The sequence below is a fragment of the Hirundo rustica genome, chromosome 1 (assembly GCF_015227805.2).
Source record: "Hirundo rustica isolate bHirRus1 chromosome 1, bHirRus1.pri.v3, whole genome shotgun sequence".
Classification (NCBI taxonomy): Eukaryota; Metazoa; Chordata; class Aves; order Passeriformes; family Hirundinidae; genus Hirundo; species Hirundo rustica.
The window spans coordinates 87,131,320-87,148,757 of NC_053450.1; the positions used below are offsets into that span (position 1 = coordinate 87,131,320).

The following is a 17,438-nucleotide window of genomic DNA, read 5'->3' on the forward strand; positions in this document are numbered from 1 at the left end:
CATCAACCTCTCTGGCTCTGAAATAGCTTATCGTTTCTGTGTGTTGTTACTTTTTCAAAAAAATGTTGTCATTGCTGTCATACCTCCCCATACTTTTGAAAAAGCAAACCCTTAAAAAGCAATGGCTCTGTCTTCTGCCCAGGATCACCCATATTGAAATGTGCAGTTTGTGTTGCGCAGCCTCCCTGTGCATGTATGGTTTGACGCTACAGTCTCACCAGCAATCCCTGCTTGTCTACAGTGAAATGCAGTGGCAGCTTGTTTCAGATTTCTGGTTCTTAATCAATCTGTTCACACTTAAATGAGTTGCAGCCCGGTGAAAGCAGGGAGTGTCCTGGATGAATGCTATGAAAGAAGTGAAGTGGATGTACGTAAGTGTAATCTGCCCCCAGAGTGGCAGATTGCTTTAGCAATGACCTTTATCAGTGAGAATAAACTGAAGTTGTATCATTTTTGAGAGCCAGAGTGCTACTTCCGCTTAAGCTGTTGCTGGGTGCAATGTTTTGCCATCACTTTCTGAAGACACTGTTAGGTTGGGTTTAATACTTTTCTTAAAAATTTCAGGTTTTCAGCATAAAGGCTCAAGGAAATTATGTCTCCAACATGGTATTTGTGCATCTGCTGTCAGCCTTCTCTTTTCCACTTCAGTTAAATTTCATCCTGAGTGTCTGGGTCACCAGAGACAACAAGGTACATGTGGTGTGTGAGAATAAAGGGCTTAATGAAGGAGATAAACCCTAGAAACTCTGCAGCCAAAGCAGAAGTAGCAGGATGAATTTGTCCCTTACCACTGAATCTGCAAACTAACTTTGCCTCCAAGCACAGAGGAAACAAACTTTTGCTGGTTCTGCTGCTTGCAAAAGAAAGCGTACTGTGAATGAGTTATGTTCTGTTGGCTGACACATCTTACAGAAGAGGGAAATAGAATAGTGCTGTCTGAAATAATTTAAAAAAGTGAGAATGGATGCTTTAAGAGAAAACATTGCATGTGTTGTCTTTTAGAAGAACAGTGTGTCTACACTTGACACAGAGAGAGCTTGAGACAAATTATACTATTTTTCACAGTCTCTGAGATGATTAGCAAATATTGGAACATAATAGAAGTTATAATCAACTGTAAATGTAAACTGTAGATTGCTGCAGAGGGAGGAGGCTGCTTAAACAATAAACCTTAAGTAACACATCTACTTCTTTAAAGCTGTCAGCATGTTGCCATCATCTGGAAAAGTATACACGATAGCTTGTCATAAACCTATCAGTTTTTCTGCATTAATTAACATCTCCATTTGTGATATATGACATCTGAAATGAATTATTTTAAAATGAGAAATCTCCCAATATTGTGGTATAACACTCTCCTTTCTACATCTAAATTTTGAATTACAAATATTCTAGTTTGGAATGTAAATCCATAACTGTGAAAAATAACTTTAAAAAGAGTTGAAGAAATCAGTTAGTATTTAACTTTTGTAATGTTGGTAGCCAGATGAAAAAAGGAAGGGTAGGATATTTACAGGGCATCATGTACTACAGGTCAGGTGTAGACAAAGTAGATAAAAGTAAATAGTAAGTACAGTTTCTCAGACTTGAGAAGTGGGTGTGTAAGTGTGGGTTTTCTTTTTGTGTGACTTGTAAACCTTTAATCTTTCCCAAGTTTTGCATATACAGTATCTGTCCTTTTTCCCTTTTTGGAAACATCAGTTGGGCCAACTCTAGGTTTGGTTTTGTGTATTAGCAAGCAGTTGTTTTGGGTGCATCTCTGTATGAAGAACTCATGGTGGGGGGAGCACTAAATCCAAATGAGCCATAATTAGGTTGCCCAAAGATGTCATGAAAACTCTTTTGCTGGAGGCTTTCAGACCCAACTAGGGAAGTCCCTGAGTGACCTGCTTTAGACAGGGTTTTGAACGAGGCCACCTCCAGTGATCTTTCAACCAAAAATATTCTGTGATCCTGTAGTTCTGTGAAATACAGAAGTAAAGCTTGTATTCATTTCTAAAGGAGATTGGTCCAGGGGTTATCTTCAGAAGTGATCCCTAAGCTTAGTTCTGGGACCGTCCATCTCTTAATGTCATTAGACTTTGCTTTTCTTGTGGGCAGTTTTGCTCCTTAGTATGCTGTATTTGCCATGAGAAGTTAGAAAATGGGAGATAGAACTTCACCATAACCGATGCATTAATTCTCTGCAGGACTTGTAACTGAGATTTTAGGCAAGGTTGTGCATGTTGTGAGTGTCTTTGATGGGGAAGAGAATTCTAGTTGCTAAGCCATTGAGTTCTTTATATCAGGATCATATTATCCTGGAACTCATATTTCTTTTTGAGATGACTAAGTTGGAATTTCTGAACAAAAAGAGGGCTTATGCATCCTGAAAGCAAGGTTCAGCACAAACTCTTTTCCTTGTACTGTTTGTTTGTTCAGCCCTGCAATTTTGCAAGGGTGTTTAAAATTTCATTTCTCAAATCTTCCATTAGTACTGATAAAGCTGCTCCTTTGTGGAAACTATCACTTGTGAGAGGCAAACAGTAATTAATTATCCGGTTTGCGAATTGGGTATCTGCTTTTCCCATAGCAGGGGAAATTACTGCAATTCTGAAATATGGTGGAGAAATGCAACTCTTGCTATATTTTTTGTATCTGTCAAAGTATTTTTGAGCTGTGGAAATATTAAATCTATTAGACTATTAGTAGAGTGGGCCATCTGATGCAAATTTGATTCCTTGAGCATTATAGTACATAGAAAAATGCTCTGTGCAACTTGAAATGGTTTGACAGAGTGGGATTTATTTTTGCAGTCCACATTACCCATGTGCACACCTGCAGAAAACACACAAACACAACCTCCTCACCACACCACTGTGGCCAAACCATCTGCCTTTTGGTGATCTTGCCTCAGGTGTGCATGGTCAGGCCAGAATCTGCGCTTAGTCAGCTCCTGGAAGTATTTAAAGTACTTTGATTTTTAAAAAGAATGATTGTGATTTCACATTGAATTGTTTTCCATTCCTTGAAATACGAGGTGCTGTATAAAAAAATAAAATAAAAAGCTAGCAGAATTTTTTTGAGGCAAAGCATATACAGGTAATAATTTACATTGTGAAGTTATGTCTTACTATATATCACTCTTAAAATATAGTGTCACCAGAACCAAAGATATGCACCTGTCAAACTGTACCTGTTTAGAGCATCGCTGATGATACTGTATAAAGGTGTCATCACCAGATGTGAATACAAAAGTTTTAGCAAACTGTGGTTATACTTCCTACTGATGATTGCTATTAGAGGTTTCCTTCTGATGACACATGTAACACCTTCTGACATTTGCAGTCTGTGATTTTAATTCAGAACTAAGCTTTTACCCTCATAGAAAGACAGAGCATAAACAGAGTGAGATGTGAAGCAGCACTTCTGGAGAAAGTGGTTTTTTTGTGATAATTCTTGAGAGTTCTCTGGTGATCCCAAAATAAATTTCTAGATACAAATACACCACAGCCTGGGGGATGAATGTGCACCAGGAACTGATGACTGCTGTGTAACACAAGTAGCCTGTGTCTTACAGTCATCATAATCCCTTCTTATATAAGGTGATAAATAAACATAAGTACTTTTAGAAAGTGGATTCTTGAATATTCAGGGCTAAAGGGTCTTGGCTGATCAAGGGTCTGCTGCTTCTTGCAACAAGAGAGCTCTGCTGTTGCTTAGTAGTAACAGAATATCTGATAAGTGGCATGAAAAACCTGAAAATGTCCTTTTATTGCCTTCCCTAGGTGCTACAGAAAAAAATGGTGTTGGGTTCTCCTTATGACTTCACTTTCTTTTTACTAATTGCAAGAAAAAAATGCTCTATTTTGTCAATGAAATGCCAAGTGCTCCAAGATGAGATTACCTCAACAGAGGAATTCACAACCTTTACTACAACAAACAGCTTTTCCCAGATGACTTATTTGCTGAAAATAATTTAGGATGTCTAGGTAGCTGAAAACTCACCTACTGTGCACCAAGAGCATCTGGTTTGTTTTGTGCATTTGTTTGCTTTTCTCACAGACATTCCTTAATTCTCCAAGCCAGGCAGGAAAACCAGAAGAATTATCTAAGCAAAACTCCCTCTACCATACTACAATAAGGCCAAATAATTAGATTCTCACCCTTAGAGGAGATACACAGCTTAAAAGCGAAACCAAACCCCCTCAATTCAGTTGACGCAAGTTGATTTCTCATATAATATGACAAAGAACAGTCTGTTTCACCTGTCTGATAGCAGGCTGATTGGATTTTGCCAGCATTAGGATTATTGTCATAGAAGAACTTTGACCTGGAGTGGGAGCTGAAGTAACCTGGTGCCAGCATCAGCAAAGATTTCATGCATTTAATTTATTCTTCCAGTGTGGCTAAAATAATTCTACTTCAAAAGCCCATTTCCTTAGGAAGGAATCTTTTAAAACAGGTAGATATCATACTTTTAAAGCCATTATTGCCCAAATACCTGTATTTGTCAATAGAAAGAAGCCAAAATGAGTTTATTAAAAAGATTTGGTGGTACATGACAAAACTGAGATTTTATACTTACTGTGTTGTTGATTACCTATTGCTTACTCTGTTTATATGAAATTAAAACAATTTTCTGAGTACTGGCCCTTCAGGCTCTGATTCAGATATTTAAATTTGAATGGATCAGTCTGCTGCTCATACATCTATAAATTACAGTTTCCAGAAGTGTAATTTTCATGGGTGGGCAGATTTTTGGTGAACATTACTCAGACTGGTAACCTCAGTGGAGAGGCAAGGGAAGAAAAACTCTGCTTTTGCAGTGTAATGAGCAGACACCAAATAATTCTGGATGTGTTCAAGAAAAAAAGATCGGTTAAACAAAGCTTGAACAATTTAAGGTCCTATGTGTGATAAAATATCAGGTTGAAGAGGAATCATAAAAGATCAAAAGCTGAACCTGCTTCCTCTGAGACAAATAGAAGTGTTTGTTCCTAGGGAGATTTTTGAGCCAAAATTCTACAATCCTGAAACATTTCAAGTCTGGGTAGAGTAATCCTTACTAACTTGCCAATTTTAAAAAAAATTAATAAGTGTTGTTGTGATGTTTTTTTTTTGTTTGTTTTTAATGCAGGCTTTTAGCAAAGTGAAAGATTTTCAGAATTAAAGTTTAGTAATATGTCTGGCTGGGTGATTACAATTTCTTCTAAAATATATTTCAGTGTTGTACATGCTAGAGGCAGGATGCCCTGCTGTGGGAGGTCTGCAGAAGACCATTATTAAAAGGATATGGAATGGTGTAAGTGGAATGATACCACTTACAGGCACACTTTTTTCTTATCCCAGTGAGAACAGCTCAATGCTTGATAAAATGAGAATATGTGTTGTATCTTTAAAGATTTTTTTTTTTTTTTTGTGCCATTCTCAAAGATGTCAGGAGAAGGCTGTGGCACCAGCTGCCTCTGTTCTTTCCTGTAGCCTGGGCAACGTCTGTCTGCAATGGCAATGGACCTTACTCATATTGAAACACAGGTGTTTTAAATATACAATGCAGTCAACAGAAGGATGGAATGGATGGATATATTGTTCCTAACACTGAGTGATTAACATTATAAAAGCTTTAAATTTTATCCTGGCTAATTTTTATAACAAAAATTAAAACTTAAGGATGTCTGTTTTACAGTCAAATTTTCAGTGGTTCAGGCTTTGCTGCAAGTGTTTAATAAAAATACTTATTTAAAAACCCCAAACCAGCTGTTTTAGTTGGACTAGAAAGGGAATGTCATGTGGAAAATGCTACAGTTAAAATCCTGTAACTTGACCTTGAAGGTTTGTTTTCTTTGGTGGAAGGGTTTGTTTGTATTTAAACTGAGCCTTCTGTTTGGTTTTGTATCAGAGAATTCCTGCTCTTATTACTTCAAAAAATGTGGACCAGTTCACAGGTGAACAAAACCATGTTGGTGGGTTTTTATAACTTAACTGTGGGTTCATGCTAAGGCAGGGAGTACAAAGCAGCAGAAATAATGTGCATGGTTATATTGTAATGTTGTCTTTATGATTCAGCTGAAAGAGCCAGCTGGTACTTGGTGAAGGCGCTTGAATCTGTAGGAGCCAGTGCAGTACCTGCTGCCTTTGTTTTGATGAAGTGCTGTTCAGGAGTTTTTAAAAATCTGTTGTAGGATCTATGAAGGAATTCTGACCCCATGTGTACAGACATTTACAGAACTCTGGCCTGTGTAGATACATTTGCTCACATTTTGTGGTTTCTATCTCCTCACAAGTGCTTTCTATTGTGTTCTTCTTTCCCTTCATATACATTTGTGTATGCGTATTTTAATTTGGTCATATTTTTGCTATATGAAAGCCAAATTTTAACGCAAAAACATTTATGTGAAACATTTGCAAAGATGGTAGTGGCTGTGTACAGTGGCCTGTCCTGTTCTGGATAATTTTGTGTGAATCCAGACTTATATTGCTTATATGGAGGTGGTAGAATTGGAGATATTAAACAGACTAGGGTATTTTCCAGCTGTGTATGTCATCTGTGAAAAGTAAGTACATCACTGAATCAAAAGTCCAGCTTGGAAGTGTCTCAGTTTTAGCAAGTTTGAATTTCTGTTCCATACTCCTACGCCTTCATTACATAAGCAGTGGTTGGAATTGATAAAGGTTAGTGCTAAAGAAGAGGCATTTTGCTTTCGAACTCATGAAGGCAGCCTCATCTGCCTGCTTTAGTCTTCTCTTCTATGCCATTTCTTTTTTAACAGTATATCAAGAGACCTCAGCATTTCTCGTTATACCTCCAGCCATGTCTGACCTCCGTTCTCAATCCACATGTAGAATCAGCTGAATGGTTGCTCTTTGCCATTTTGGGGGCGAATAGTAGAGGTGGTAATGTGATCTTGTACTTGTTCTTGAAGTTGTTTTTGAATGGAGATACTTTCTGCTGCTGTTACCTCCAGAGGAGTACTAACTTTCCAGACTTTGAAGTGCCTCTCATTCAGGGTTTTGCTATCCATCCATTCAGGTGGTCAGAAATGCCTTTCTAAAGGCATTTTGAAAGCAGTGGTAATTGGAGAGCTTTTGCTTGTTGAAAATGAAGTTATTGGAGCTTTCTGTTTTCATGAATTCTTACAGCTACTGCCTTGCTCCATAATTCCAAGGGTAATCTTAAAGCAGTATTGTGTTCTCAGCAAATAGTTGTTAAGCCATGTAAGACCCAAATAAATATTTTAAACAAACAGGTCTGCTGAAAACATGAGTAGTGCTGAGGGAATTATATTCTTTTGTATTTTTTCTAGTAAAGGTTATTTATTAGGGTGAGCAGATGTGTACTATTCATTTTTGGCATTCTTTGATAAGCCTGCTACCTCTCCAGGTGGCTCTACAAAAATGATAACTGTGGCACTGCTCCTGTTTTATTTTTATTTCTCTCAGGCTAGTTAGTCACCTGTCTCTGTTCTCCTCATTTAGAGCCATCTGCTGGATTTTGTTGTTTCTGTTTTTTTGATTGTTCTCTATTCTAAAGTCACCAAGGGACCTCCAAAAGAGGCTGATGCAAAGTCTTTGTATGCTTGCTGAGTATTGGACTCATGGATATCTTCTGTCATCTTCTCTGTAGACAGCTTGCAAGTTTTACCTTCCTCAGCCTGTCCTGATGAAGTAATCCATACAATGCTGTTTTACCACTCTGATGATTAATGTAGGGGTTCTCTTACTTTTTTCTGTTGAAATATTAAAAGAATGAAGAACTAGTGATAATCTGTCCTCTGTTGCATTTGTTATCACAAAAGAGCACAAGAACATAAACCTGGCACACAGGAGTTGGACTCAATGGTCTTGGTGGGTCCCTTCCAACTTAGCAGACTCTATGAATTGAAGTTATTAAAACAAAAACTTTATCTACATAAAACTACGTTTAAAAAAGTTTAATCAAGTATTCATTTCCTTTCTGAAGGGGCAAAATAGGGAACGAACTTCTAAAATAGAAAACCTTTTATTATGAGTATGGGAGGTTGTCTAGGCTGTGTTTGGACCTAACTGTGTGCGGGTAACCCACCCCTATGAGATTACATTTAAAATATATCACCTAGCTGGATTTGAGAATGGATGAACCAAAGCTGGTACTTGATAGCACGTGAAACATCTGTGATTGAAGGGCCAGGACACAGTTTCATAGCTCTGCTTCCCTGTGCTTTCCTACTCTTCTTTCCATCTTCCTTGCAACCTCATCCTTGCTTCCAAGACAGCTCAGCTTTCCCATCCCTTTGGAGAGCCAGTACTATGCTATTGGACTGTGTTACCAGGTTTCTAGCTGTGGTTGTGAATTTTATTGGGTAAATATGATATTAAAACTGATTTAGGCAATACAGGAAGAAAGGTGAACACAGGTGAACATACACCTAAACCTTAAATGTTTAACCACATATTGTGTGTGTGGCCACAGATATAGGAAAAGCTGAGAAATCTGATCATCTTGAACTCAGAATTGCTGATTTGTTATTTGCTAGTTATTAAAATCATTGTATTATGTGGCCCTTAAAGTTAAACTGCACTGAGATAGTGTATATATATATTATGTTATATAGTATATAGATTTGAGTTTCAGTTCTAATTCTGCTTTCTTGAATATTTTTACTAGAAAACAATAGAAATGTTTTTTCTTACAGCCATCTGGGATGCCCTTCTCTTTTCCCCTCCAGGTATTGTACTGCAAGCACACTTTTTTTTGCTCTTGCTCTCAGCTGAATTTTATGTTGAACATTGAATTTTATATTGAATACTACCAGATCTTTCTCTTGACTTGCCCCTGCTCTTTCTCCTCCTACTCCTATTAGTTGTAATCTAGTTTGTTCTGTGTAGCTGTTGAAGGAGTTTCTCTTGCCACTAGCCATTTAATTAAGGAAATGCTTGAACACCCCATTATCCTCATTATGGTTACTGCATTATTTTTTCATTACCTGTCCTTACATCCATTCTTGTCCTTCTGTTTTAAAAAATAGCCATTGCCACTCATATAAAAAGAACAGAGATAAATGACAGATGATGGATTTGAGGAGCTAAAGACCTAAGTTCTACATGTTAGTTTCTTTGGTGGTGGTGTGAAGTTTTATGGTTTAATTTTTCTGAGTGGTAGTGTAATGTCTATTCAGGGATTTATTCTAGTAATAGATTATAGTAATCTGTTCAATCAGCAGTGATTTGAGGTCCCTGAGAACAGATGTAATCCACAGGGATAAAGCTACTGGATAATCAAGAGTGAAATATATAATATTTACATAATGTTACATTTTTGCAGAGTATTACTGGGTTCTTGAAACTTTTCTGCATCCCAGTTTGTCTCTGGGGAGATACATATTTTATCCATAGCTTTGAACTGTTGGTAACTGTCCTTTTTCTCTACGTGATTTTTCTGGTTGATTACTTTGCATTTCTGTAATATTGAGCTTTAAACTACAGTAAACAGACTGAAGTGATGATAGCAGTAGTTTGTCATTTGGGATGGAGGACCGTGTCAACATAGTTGAATTTAGTTTGATCTCAATGATTCCCCTCCCTACTTTAAATGTCAGTGGAAGAAATTATGTTTTCAGGAAGAATTTCTGTACACAAGGGAATCATCCTAGGTACGTGGATTTTAGCACTGATGATCTGGAGCAGTGAACAGAGATATGTATTCTACTTGCGTCAGCCAGATGAGGGAAAACTTCCATATGTTTTCATCACTGGAGTCCGTGTTGTTTTTATTTCAGTGTAAGTCACCCACCAAAATTTACAGGATGATATGGAAAGGTTTGGAGCCATTTTCTGTGGCTCTTCACTAACCTCTGAACTGAGTCCCAGAATGTCTTGGTAATGAACAATTTGGTTTTAATGCAAAAAACCTCTAAATGGATGTGACAACTGAGGACCTCTTGTCTTTCTTCCCCCTTCATTTCTCATAATTCATTCTCTTCCAATTTTAGAGAAACCAGCCTAGTGGGTATAAAAAGGCATCTTTTGGAACAAGATCAAAAGTGTAATCCCCAAAGTAGTCATTGGTAACAAGTATATCCCTTCCACTTTAAATCGCAGTACAAATGGGCCATTATCTAAAGCAAGGCGTATGTAATGAATTACTTTCATGAATCAAGCTGACATACGTAACTAATTACACTGAGGTATTCCTACATTGGTTTATTTAATAATGTAGAAATAAAATGTTTTAAGAGAGTCATAAAACAATATAGCCAAACTGGAGGCATTGACCCAAATGCTTTGAGTCCACATTTTTAATAGGTTTTGTGATGAAACTTGCTCCTGTGCCCTGTTTGAGCCAAAGCAGCCCATCAAATTTGAAAGAGAGAGATTGTCAGTTGTAGATTTCCCCCACTTGTTGCACAGCTTTATTTATGTATAAAATGTTCTCTTTTACTACATATCTTCTGCTTTGTGCTTTTTTTTTAAGCATCCTACTGTCAGACCAGAACAGCTACATGAAATGAAACTTTTAACTCACAGGTCAGTGCTCTGTCTCACAAGGAACTCAGATACCATTGTCTAATGAAGAACTTCAGCATGGTGGAGGGGGCATGGCATGCTAGCATGGGAAATCTTTGCATCAGAGTCATGTCTTTTTGAAAAGGAGTGATGAAAACATTAAATAAATAAAAATACATAAATAAACAGCTACTAAATATTTTAGAACTTCACCCTGTTTGGGGATTCACTTTAAAGAAGGTAATTTAGAGATGAGGTAAGTAGAGGGAAAATGCATGTAAACCTTCAGTTCTACAGGTCCTTAAAATACATGTTTTTCTCCTCCTTGTTGTTTTTTAACATGAAATAACAAAGTTCAACTGTTAGTGATGTGGAAGTAGGAGGGAGCTTTATATTATCTAGATTGACAGAATGAGTGGGATGATCAGAGGAATTTCATCTATTCTTTCCAGTAACTTCTGTCTAGGGCAGGGCATAACTTGCAGAGATGTGTTCAGTCTGAGTGTAAATACTTCAGTAAATGGAAATCATGTCACATGTGCTTCCAAGTAATTTTACAGAAAAAGAGATTGGAGAGTAGTTTTCCTCAGTTAGCGAAAGAAAAGCATAAATGAGCAACAGATTGTAATCAAATACATATATATGTGAATAATTTGTGAGTGTGTGTGTGCATGCACATGTATACACATATGTAAACAGCACAGACATGAATGATTACGAGCTGCAGCAAATGTGTTGCCGGCTTCTGGATAGTATTTATCCAAAATCAAGGCCTGTTGATTGAAAGGGGAAAAATTCTATTTCAACCCTGTTTTTTACCCCAACATAACCCAAATAAGTGATTTTTCTTTTCTAGATGTGTCCCTTTTCACTGTAGATGTGCTTTGGGTTTTTCTTGCCTCCTTTCCTCGCAGATGTTGAAAGGGATTAGAGTGTTCTCATATATTCAAACCAAGATTACATGCCATGTAGGCTTCATTTGCAAGAAACAAAGAGAATTTAAATGTTTTTCGTATTGTCAGAGCTTGCTATTTAATTCATGTGTGGTAATGCCAATGAAATGATACACTGACAGTTTCAAAACATGATTTATTTTTCTGTGTGTTTATAAACAAAGTTTTTGTTGGTATCCCTATTTGCCAGCCAGCGTTGTTGTTCTATTCTTGGAAAATTACAAATTTACATTTCTAAGCTTATTCCATAAGGAAAGTATGTTTATAAAATGAAAGCTTGGTTTCTGCTCTCATCTCCCATTCCAGAAGTTGGAGGTGTTAAGTACAAAGCCCAGTGAAATGTGATGTTCTATAAAAATATGATAATTAAAGGACAGACATGGATAGAGAGCTCTGCTTTACTTTTTGACTTTGTTTTCAGAGCTGGGAGGAGGGCCTTTAGAGTTGAGTAGTTTTCCTATATGTGCTTCACTAACGTATTCTCAACAGGAAGAGAAAAACTTAGTTTTGCATTTCTGTTTTCTAATAATTTGGGGGTTTTTAAGGGTGACCAGAAAAAATATTTCTGATGAAGAAAATGTAGTATTTTTTTTTCTCTTCCAAGTATCCCAAACAAGTAATCTTCCCCGACTGTGAAAAAACAAATAAAGAACAAAAATTCTGCTGAGTTTCTCTCTCTCCTGTCTTTTTAGTCTCTACAATTATGCTAAAGTGCATTATCACTGTTTGTTCCTTCTAAAACTTTACAGGCTCTTTGAAGTGATCAGTATGAGTTAAGGGGTCACATGCATAGCCACTTAAACCTGTGCATTATGATGGGAGAAATTTCTACTGAACTTCATGGGGGTAGATGAAGGTTTGTAAGATTTTCAATTAACCTGAAGGATTTTAAAGCATTACAGCTATTGTTCCTGTTTTGTGAGAGGTGAAGAAATGGTAACCTGTTCATTAGATATGGGTAGTATTTAAGCAGGAAAATAATTTTCTCACTACTTTAGGAATGAAATGACTAGTTACCTGTGAGGTTTTGATAGACTTCAAAATAAAGGAAAGAACAGTACTTATCCAAGGCCTGCAGGAAGGATATCAGAATGAATAAATATTGTGACACTGGAAAATAGATGTACCCAAATATTATTTATTCTGGTTGACCATGCATGTGGTATGCATAACAGGTTAATCTGAAGCAAAACCCCATAAGGATTAAAAATGTTAAGTGCTATGGGATGACAGGGAAAGAAAAGCCCTGTGGTTTTGTTCTGGAAGCTTCTCCAGGAAGTGATTCAAAGTTGATACCACAAACTTTAAAAAAAAAAAAAAAAAAAAATCCCATCAGTTGACAGAAGGAAGACTTCAGTTCTTCAGGACACTGGGTGTTTTGCTTCAATCTGATAAAGCCATTAAGGACACATTTAGAGTATTACAAAGATTTTGAGTAGTATAAATGCTCTGTAGGGTTGGTGTCAGGTCACACAGCAACTTAGGTGGGGAACTAGAGACTAGAGGAAAATTAGAGGATTGAAAAATATTTATTGTAAAAGGATGATGGAAGGCTGTGGCCAGAGATGGCAAGATGTTTATAAACAGTGTAAGGTTGTGCTTATGTAGGAGACTGTGCTTGCTCATTGCTATGCCTGTGTATGAGTTTCTTGTACTGGGAGAGAAGAAAATAGAATATAAAGCATAACTCAATTGGATTAAAAAGTTGAAAAGAAATAATGACACACAAGAACAGTGTTCCATTAATGCTATTTTTTTTTTTCTGAATATGGGCAAAATGCTCTAGGAGAAAAGAATATGAAAACCATACAGAGGTAAATAGGGTGCTGAAGATGTATAATAAATATATAAGGGAGATGGAGTGGGTTAGAAAGAAGGTAAACCAGAAATTGTTTTATGTTATTCTACGAATTCTGAAAGGAGGAAGTGAATACTTTCCCTCATTTTCAAATGATGTTGTCTCTGTCCCTTCCTGTTTGCACTTCACTGTGCTGTCTGATAACACCCTCTAGATGGTGATGGGGGATTCCAGCATGTTGAATTTCTCCTGACTCCATGACTTAGAATAGATATCTGGTGTGGGTTTGGGTTTGTTTTTTTAAAAAGTATATATGAAGTTATTTTTGACAAAGTGTTGGCATAATTGTAGGTGGTGTTTGAGCCAGTGTAGATTTAAACACTCAGATGATAAAATCAAATACAGTCATGAAGAAAATGGCCTGTTACCCTTTACTTAAAACACTGCATGGATCCTGTAGCCTTTATTTCATAAGGAGTTATGAGCATACAGCAGAATATTTCTAGGGAACTCATTTCTGGTAGGGATTATGTAAATTATGACTTGGCTTTTCTTTGGGTTGCATGCCTGTGCTTCTCAACAGCAGTACAGTGCTTCAGAGCTCTGTAAGTTTCCTTTTGTTAGCACAGCTAAGAGCCACTACTTGAGCTCTCTGGTAAAGTGAAAAAATCACAGTCCTTACACCAGAGAGTGTTAGAATTTCTTTGATTTGCAAGTAGTTGCAGCTGCTCTGTTTGGAAAAAAAATAAACAACCCATCACTCCCACATACCTTCTAGAAAAAATAGATTGCCATTTTAAGAGTATTTTTGTCTTGTCATATGTAAGAATGGAAGTCAGCGTGTTATTGTTTGTTTGGGTGGGTTTTTTGTTTTTGTTTTTTTCTTTTCGAAAACTGAAATCTTGGTTATTTTTAAAAATACTGAAAGAAGTTGAGTAGTCATCCTTCCTCTTGAAAATATCAAAGTATTTTAAAGCATTCTGTTGGACACAAAGCATATGGTTTTTTTTTTTTTTTTTTTTTTTTTTTTTTTTTTTTTTTTTTTTTTTTTTTTTGTGGTGGGGACATGTTGCTTTGCTTTTTGTGGAATATGTTAAAGATGGTATTGTTGCTCAGGCTTCATATTAACCGTGCTTTAGAGGAAATAGTGGCCAACAAAAAGAGATGGAAACCTGATTATTGCATTATTATTCCAGTGGGGTTTTTTGAGGCTCTGATCCCTTTATCAGCTCTGTGGCCCTTCCCTGGGCTTCACTGGGAAGCCCAAAGCTGGACACAGCGATCCAGGTGTGTCCTTACTGGTACTGAGCAGAGGGGAAGGATCAGCTCCCTTGGCCTGCTGGCAGTGGCCTTCCTAATGCAGCTCAGGATGCTCTAGGCCTTGGTGTGACTGCCTCACAGTCAGCGGGTTATCCATCTGGACCATCAGGTCTTTTCCTGCAAAACTGCTGCCCCGCTGGCCAGGCTCAGCATATACCAGTGCTTGAGGGTAATCCCAGGAGCAGGATTTTGCTCTTCTCTTTGTTGAACTCGCTGATGTTCCTGTTGGCCCATTTTTTCAGTCTGTAGTGGTCCCTCTGAATGGCACCACTGTCATCTGGTTTATCAGGAATGCTTCCCAGTTTTGTATCATCTGTAATTTTCTACTCGGTCACGAATGGAGATGTTAAATTAGCACTGGACCCCACATGAGCCCTGGGGCACACTGCTGGTGACCAGTGTTGAGATGGACTCTTTGCAGCTGGTAACAGCCTCTCACGGCTGACGGTTCAGTCCACCTCACTCTGCACCACTCACTGCCCACTTACCTGGTCTGTACTTGGTTGGTTTCTTTATGAAATGTCCTGGGAGACACTGTCAAAAGCCTTACTGAAGTCAGGACCAACATGTCCTCTCATTTGCCCAGACAAAAATCTCTTTATGGAAGGCTAACAGGTGTATCAGACATGATTTTGCCTTCATAAATTCAGGCTGAAGGCTCCTATTATAATCTTCACATGTTTTGGAAGTTGTTTCCGAGATTAGTTGCTTGGACGCCTTCTCAGGGATTGAGGTGAACCTGACTGGCTTGTAGTTCCCCAGCTTGTAGGTCCTTCTTGACAATAGGACTGACATGTTTCCTCCCATCTCTGTTTTCAGCTAAACTTACTGAGGGAAGATCTTTAGAGTGCAGTTTCCTTTTTGTAATTTTTGTAAAGGCACTTAATTTAGATACTGAAAATAAAATATTTTTTGCTGATTTTTAACGTTACTATGTGTTGATCAAATCTTCATTTTAGAGCTTGAAGCGGCTCTAAATATAAATAAGGCCATATGCTAAAAGTAGTGTACTATATTTTGTTAATTTTTTTTCCTCACTTCCACTTCATTAGCTGAAACCAGCCCAGGTTAATTGAGACTGGGAACTCTATTCCAGACTACCATCTTTAGAGAGTAATCAGTTTTCCTGAGAGAATCACTTGGAGATTGTTAAGAAGGACCCTTGCAAAGGCCTTCCTTTGATGCAAGCCAGAAATCATTTATGTGAGTTAGCAGCTCCCTACTACCCATCAGTATGAATCCAATTCTGGTCATGGGAAGGGGAGCTTGAAGATTGGTGTGAGCAAACCGGGACATCAGTCAAGCTGAATTGATTTAAATCATAATTAAAAATTAATTCTTTAAAGGAATGGAGAAGCTTTTGTGCATAATATGTTTTCCTTGAAGAAGCTTGGTTTTCACCTGCTGGAAAAAAGTGAAATCAATTGCTTGGTAAGTAATGTTAGTGCTTTATGCTAAGGTAAACATTTTGGTTTTTGCACTTTTCAGCAATTATACAGTCTAACACAAGTATAGCTGGTTTCTTAATATTTACACATTCTAATTTTATAAGATAATGATTGATGCATTTTTTGCTTACCAGCTAATAATTAATTTTAATTTGGGATATTTTGATGGAAATTTGATTTCAATTAAAAATACAGAAACCAAACAATATACACTTTCCCCCCAAACCATAATTCACTTGGAAAACTAGTGCATAGGCTAAACAAAGGTGATATCTTTATTGAATGGAGCAGAATGTTTCTGGATATTATGTTCTTCTAGTTTTTATAATTAATAGATATCATCTTGAGCAGGAAAAGTACAGGTCGTTTCAAGACAATTATGATTTTTCTTCTGGAAATGTTAGGTATAAAGTATGAAGTGGAAAAAAGGTGTTTATATTATCCTTCATGTTTTTTAGAGTCATTTTGATCTATGGTTTACTGCAATAATCATGTATTTCCAGATATAAGCAGGTGCTTATTTTACTGTGCAGGAAATTAGTGTCCCCCAGCTTTGTTCTTTATACAACTCTGTTTTGTTGATGGATTTAAGTATTGAGTATATAATTTTTTTCTTTTAGTTCTTTCTTATTTTGCCAAAAGGAAAAATAAGGAAGTTTGTAAGGACTATATTGCTCTTTCTCCTTTTTTGTGAGTTTTGTGGGATAAGGACTGTGTATGTATGTGCAGAGCTTAGAGTATAGTTCAGGTTTCAACACAGAATTTGGTTTGGGCTTCCTCCATTCCAATAATAATAATTTGCTATAAATGAAGGGAGGAACAGATTCTTACCCTGCCTCGGGCAGATTCAGAGAATTTTTAATTTAAGTCTCACCTTTTCTGCTGTTTGCAAGTAAGGAGACACCTTTCCAGTGTTTGGCCAGGTTCTCTGGTGCCTGGGCCAGCAGGTCTCTGCTTTCGTGTCTGGGGTACTCGCCCCCAAAGTACCTGGGCAGATGGCAGGAAAGAGGCTGGAGGATCATCTCTTCTAATTAGAGTAGGAGAAATCACAGGCTGCCTCAGATGTCATGCCATCTGAAATTTAGACCAGTGCAATAGATCTGTTTCCTGGGACGCACTGTGTGCAGTCGAACCTCAAGATGACCCAACTGTCAGGAGGAATCAGTAATGACTGAAGCAATTGGTTGCTATGACTGTTGCAACATGATTGCTTTCAGTGCTGTTTTACTGCTTTATTCTGATGATGAATTAGGCCTAAGATGCTTAGGGGTGAATAAAGAATAGTGGAGTAAAGTGTAAATACATGGGTCTGTAAATCTACCTCAGAATGTGCAGTGTCTGAAAGGTTAATATAATATAATATGATGGAAGTGCTGACAGCTCACGTAGTAAAATAGCTTCCAAGAACTATGTACAAACTTACTTGTGTTGCTAACCAAAAAATCTGATTTCTTT

At 37.3% G+C, this 17,438-nt stretch overlaps 1 protein-coding gene across 9 annotated transcripts in view; it reads left to right on the plus strand.

Annotated features, from left to right (window-relative positions):
- The window catches only part of FARS2 (phenylalanyl-tRNA synthetase 2, mitochondrial), a 233,197-nt gene that overhangs the window by 15,153 nt on the left and 200,606 nt on the right, over nt 1-17,438 (plus strand). The window contains exon 1 of one of the 9 annotated variants that reach the window (XM_040061898.1): nt 10,467-10,485. The exons of the other annotated variants lie outside the window; for them this stretch is intronic. The gene's annotated coding sequence lies outside the window, so the exon portion shown is untranslated. Of the gene's footprint in view, nt 1-10,466; nt 10,486-17,438 lie in introns of those variants that run through there. 9 annotated transcript variants of the gene reach the window in all.